Source organism: Trichosurus vulpecula, chromosome 2, assembly GCF_011100635.1.
Source record: "Trichosurus vulpecula isolate mTriVul1 chromosome 2, mTriVul1.pri, whole genome shotgun sequence".
Lineage (NCBI taxonomy): Eukaryota > Metazoa > Chordata > Mammalia > Diprotodontia > Phalangeridae > Trichosurus > Trichosurus vulpecula.
In genome coordinates, this window is record NC_050574.1 from 365947481 (window position 1) to 365953712 (window position 6232).

General features: G+C 42.6%; 1 pseudogene; it reads right to left on the reverse strand.

Moving 5' to 3' along the window:
- Positions 1 to 2427: 2427 nt before the first annotated feature.
- On the reverse strand, positions 2428 to 3495 carry LOC118840273 (annotated as a pseudogene).
- Between the last annotated feature and the right edge of the window lie 2737 nt (positions 3496 to 6232).

A 6232-nucleotide genomic window follows, 5' to 3' on the forward strand; every position in this document is an offset into this window, starting at 1 on the left:
GTCAGGATATTTGGAAATGATGAGTGACTGAATGACTTGGAGAGTAGATAGGTAGGTAGGTCGATAAAGAGAGCATTTATTAAGTGCTTACCATATGCCAGGCACTGTGTTCAGCACAGGGGACACAGATGCAAGCAAAGAAAACACTCCCTTACATTGAAATAGGGAAGACAACAGAAGAGGGGAGCTGGGAAGGAGAAGAATGGAGCAAGAGTCTAACCATGTAAGGACAAAGCTGCTGGCGAGATGGTGGAGAAATCCAGAGAGCAATCTGAATTGGGAGTGGAGCATGGAAAAGTTGTGGTATATGATTGTGTTGGGAATAGCACCAAAAATGATGAGCAAGTTAACTTGAGAAAAACTTACATGACACAATACAGAGTAAAATGAGCAGAGCCAAGAGAACATTGTAAACAGTAACAGCAACATTGTTCAAAGAACAACTATGAATTACTAAGTAATTTTGAGCATTATAAATACTCAAATCAATACAAAGGAAGATTGCTATCCAACTCCAAAGAAAGAACTGATAAACAGAAATATGCATAGTATGGTTATACATACATGCATACATATATACACACACATATATGTATATATATTTGGAAAATGGTGGCCTCCTCTAGTGTGGGATGGGGAGAGATGGAGGGAGACAATTTGGAACTTAAAATGTAACGAAAAATAAATTAAACAAAAAAAGGAATTGATCATGGATGGGGCTTCCTCCTGGAGTGATACTGTAGGCGAGAGACTCAACCAGCCAAGAGAGTAGACCTTGGGGCAAAAGTATTTTGAGTGTGAAGTACCAGCTGTTGGAGATAAAAATATTAATACTGTACTCAGTTTAAAATTCTTTAATATGCTCCCACATAATGCCAGGCCTTCTTATGTTCTAAAGAATCACTGACATGGCAGAGAATTCATATAGGTATAAGTAATAACCTGGGATTCAAATGTCCTCCACATCCTAATGCCAAAAAGATGCTAGCAAGAGAACAGCAGTGATAAGGCTGCTATATTTTGACAGGTCCAACATTTCTGGATCATGTTTTCTAAGCTTCTATTGATTCCATTTTTGGGAAGAGGGTATGGAGAGGGAATGGGAACTGAATAGAGCCAAGTGTCCAGGGTCATGAGGTTTTTGGGACAGTGAGTGAGAGTTTCTTGACAGTAATATTAGCATTGCCTCCTCTTCCTTTGCATACAGTGGGGGGTGGGGGGGTGGGGAGAAAGAGAGGAGGGTGCAGAACCTGGGTGAACAATGCTTGCTGCTCCAAAAGTTTACTGCTAAACTCTTGGAGCAGCAAAAACATCTAGTGGAAGACACTGTCCCAGCACTTCTGCAAGAGCCAGTGAGCATTTCCTCTGCCTGGTAACCAGAGGGACAGGAAGATCCTGGCATTTTGTGAACAATGCCACCTGGTGAGAAAGACCAAAATGCACATGTTTGTAATTGAACAGGTCCAAAGAGGACTATGGGATAAGCAAGCTATGTTGTCCTGCACAGGAGTGAGTGTCCCTTTCAAGGAGAACAAATAAGATATTCCTGGTTAATTTGCAACATTTTTAAAAAGAATTTTTGGCAAAGTTTGGAAACTCTCATAGGACAGAAAATACCATTGATTTGAAGCTAAGCATCAGGTATGGGGTGAGGCTCCTGGTGGAGTATTTAAATAAGGTCAGTTGTCTTAGAACCGTTCTAGGCTGAGGGGTGTCAGTCTAACAAGGATATTGAAGGACAAGTAGAATGCAGAGTGCCTAGTAAATCACTAATGTGATGGGGCCAATGGACACGTTTATTCATCTCGTTGGACAATAAACTAAACCATATGGGGAAGGAGTTCAAAAGACACTAGAGCCTTTAGTCTAACACACCTTTTTTGTCATGTACCCTGCTGGCAAGCTTATGGACCCCTTCCCAGAACGTTTTTTTTTTTTTTTACAAACGGTACTATTTTGTAACAAAACAAAAAGAAAAGAAAAAGATGAGTCAGATTAGGAGAAACTTCAAACTAGAAGAACTAGACGGCAAAGCTTATGGCAACACTGCAATGTGTATTACAGTCAGGATTTTGAAACAGAAGTTATTAACTGTTTTTATTTTCATTTTGAGAACTTGCAAGATGAAATGGTTGCTGTTTGTCTATTTAAAATATCCCTTGTAACTTCCAAATGTAATCTATTTTCACATTAAATTAAGCATCCTGTTCTTATCAATAACCAGCATCTCATACTACTCTCAAATTTAGTATTCTTTCCATATGTCCTTAGATGTTTTAGTTACAGACCAGTTCTTCCCATTCTCCTTTCCCACCCCCTAATGCCAAAATACACTACTAGGGGATGAGTGTAATGTCTCCTGGGCAGAAATTTACAGATACTCTTACAGATGTGCTTGTATTCTTGAACACGTGGATGACAAAATCTTTAAACTTCAGTTACTGTGCACTCTCCATCAGGTCTCCTAGGCCTGACACTGGCACTCACTGCTCCACCCCCTGCTGCAGGTGCTATCTGATTTACATTTGGAACCAAATGTCTCTGCTGAGTTGAAGATAAGTGTTATGCAGTGTGAGAATCTACTCACATCCTCACTATCACTACTAGCATGTGATGCGGTTTTCTTAATGGAGGCTTCCTCAATGGATGTTTCTGTTGCTGGTACCCTGCCTGAAGATAGTAATTCATGGTCTTCCTCTCCCTCTCCCTATGACTCCTTTCAGCCACGCTGTCTCCATGATTTGCAAATGAGCAAAAGAGTCCTCCAGAGAAGTACCTACATCAGGTGAAGTTGTTGTAAGGCTTGTTAAATGGCTGTCTAGTGAAGTTAAGGGTCTAACAGAAGATGACACTAGAGGCAGCCCAGAAGCCCCAGCCTGGGCTGATATATTGTCTGCTCCATCTGCAGAACTCTCTCTTGCTACGTTAACTGCAGTCCAATCACAGTCCAGCCTAAGTCCAGCCACTCCCTTCTTTGGTATATCTGTTACTTCCTGTTTAATTTTCCTAGGTTGTCCGTGTTAGTTTCTCCTGTATTGAACCATGTTTTCAAGATCAGCATCATACAGAAACCCAGCAACTAACATTTCAGTGCTCTTTTTACCTTTGGAGAAAGCATGTTCTAGCTCCCCGCTGGTACGTTCATCATACTGCCACCACCCATTTCTTCCTTCATAACACGAAGCATATTCTCCATTGTCTCAACTTACTGCTTTTAGTTCTTCTGGCGATAACAAGGTTGGCTTGTCAAGAAAGACCTCAGGAATTTCCTGTCTACAGAGTACATATAGTTTCCAATGAAATGAAACTCCCTTTACTCACAAATAAGCAGAATACATGCTTACAAGGAAGGCTGACTGGGTGAACACATGTATACAGACACATAGCACATTCAGGGACAGTAAGAGGAGATCCAGCATTGGAACAGGACTCATTTGCCTTTCTGTTCGTGGGAATCATGTTTATTGTGTGATCAGTTTCACCACAGCCAGCCATCCTCAGTCAGGATTCAAGTCCAGGCTCTGATACATAATGTCTATGCAATCCCGGGAAAGTCACAACCTCTCGATGCCCAACTTTCTAAGACTAAGATACATTGGTAAGAGGAGTTTCCTCCTTGGGAGCTCCCAATGCTTATATTTCTATCATAGACCGCACTCATGTCTGTTATGAGAATAAAACATCCTCTTCACAGGCAGTTAGTTAAGTTAAAGTACTTTTTTCTCACTACTGGTTCATTCTTCGTGCTGCAAAGGGGGCCCTACTTGCATTAATTTCTCTGTGAACTTCCAGGTTACCATCGAGGCCACTTTGCAGTCTTTTCTCTTGGGCTAACAACAAGACATTACGTGCAACACGGGCAGGCTAGAATGTTTTTAAATGCATGAAATGAAATACATAGAATGGATGAGTAAAGCATTTCTTAAGTACTTATTCTGTGCAAAGCACTGTGCTTAATGCTAGGAATACAAACAGACAGTAACGCAGTCTCTCTTCTCTAGGAGCTCACATTCTAATGCGTGAGACAATACACATGGAAGGCTTCAGATGCAAGTTAGTTGAAAAGGTTTCCAATAGGAGGTCACACAGAAAAGCAGACTCTCTTCTCCCCTTCCCCTGGGGATGTTGTTTTTCAATGACGTCTCACTTGGCTTTCTTCTTGCCCATCAGTCAACACACTGTAATTTAGTTAGGTGGATGTATTCTGGACTGAACCTATGAATTAGTTTAGAGAATTCCCAGTGAGGAAACCACCCCCCTCCCTCAGCCAATGAATATCTGTAACTGTTCAGTGTTTTAGCCTTAGAGAATTGCCTAGGGGCATTGAGAGGCTAGGTGATTTGCCCAGGGTCACATAACCAGATATGCATCAGAGAGGAGGGGGAACCTGGGTATTCCAGATTCCAAAACTGGCTAAAGCATAACTAACAGCCCATTCTGATTGTCAACTCAGATGTCCTGGAGCTCTCTGCTTTCATCTGATGGTTCTTGGAAGCTTCAAAGTGAGAGAAGTTGGTGACTTTTGTAAGAGATGGGGGAGCAGTTTTGTTTCCACAGATTTGAAAGCATTCCTCTTCCTCCCCCTCCCCCCTCAGCTTTAGCAGAATGTAAGTCGAGTGACTGGTTAGAACTAGCTCTAATCAAAGCTCTAGGGTGAAAGGTCAGAGGCCTGTATACATGCTTAAGCAAGCCATTTGAGGAGGGCATGATGTAGGCAGTCAGGGGTTTGCATCTGGCCAATGAAGAGCCTGGCGGGAGATTCGAAGGGAGGGTCTATAAAAGGACTGGCGTCCGAGTCCTTTGTACTCTCATGTACTCTGTTCAGGGGATGTACCCATTTATTCAGACTGAATAAATGTAAAATATAATTAAAGCACCCCCAATCTCTACCGTTTGGGTGGCATCCTTTCTCATGAGAAAGAATAATAAGTGCCTTTTCTGATTTTGGGCTTTATTGTGGACTCCAAATTCTTTATTGTGCTGTTGCACACACTTTGTTAAGAATATTGTCAGGCCAGGGGAATACAAGTCACATTTGTCCCTTCTTGAGACCTTCTCTAGACCCTCTTTTGCCTCCCTCTGCTGACCTTAGATTTGGGCTTTTGCTATGATGGTGGAATATAGAGAGAGGGGAATGGCAGAACGATCTCTTGCATGCCTAGTTGAGAGGTAATGGTGCCTGTGTTGGCAATCAAAATGGGCTTATAGTTCAACCAAGTGCCCTTGAAGAGTTTGGCCTTTATTTCCTTGATCAGATTAGGAGTCCTTGATGACCTCCTTGCCTCGAGGGAAAGCCTAGTTTACATGGGTTTGAGTGACATGTTTGTGACATCAGAGGTTTTTAGACCACATGGGTTTAAGTTGCATCTTTGTGATGATTTTAGGTCACGTGGGTGAGTGGAATGTGTGACTCACCCTTGACCCTGAAAAAGGTATAAAACCAGGGGTTGGCTTTCTATTTTTCGGAGCTCTTACCCACAGTCATGGTGGCGCTTGTGACTCTGGGTCAGCCCTTGTTATGAGCTCCCAGGCTGAACTTAGATGTTGGTAACTATGGATTGTATTTGACTTGTCTGTCGATGTTTGTAATTTGTTTGTATTTTCTCTGAAGTTCAGGGTGCTGGCTTTTCCCCCTGAACTAAGTGAATGGTATTTGTATGTATTAAAGTAAGCTTGTTAACCCCTTAACGTTGCTTTCCTTAGTGAAGCAGATCAAAAGAAACTGGGCTTTTGCAGCATTCTGTGAGCTGGTTGCTGTTGATTTTACACCCCCACAGTAGCTGCTAGCTGGATTGTTGAAACAGTGCCTCAATGTGTTCTTCAGACAGGATGTTTATCATGATGCCTAGACCACTAGTTCAAGTGACCAGAGACCTCAGACCTACTGTGCCTTGGGAGACTGTAGCCTAGTGCCAATTCTCTCTAGCTATCTCATTGTTGGCTTCTATTGTCTCAGTCTCAGGGGCTACCAGCATAGCTGGACCAGATTATCAGGGTTAACTCTACGAGCTTTGTACTACCACTTGAGGACCCTCCCCCAAGAAGCAGCATGGGATCAGAGTTGGCATGTCTATCCATTAAGATGACCAATTGCCACCAACACCATATGGGCACAGGAGTCCTGGAAGTGGCAACACTTCTCAGACCGCTGGTCCTTCTTACAGCTCAGCTCTCACAGCCATAATCCAGGGTAGCAGCTCCTGTGGAGAAGGGACCAGCCATCTTCACCAAC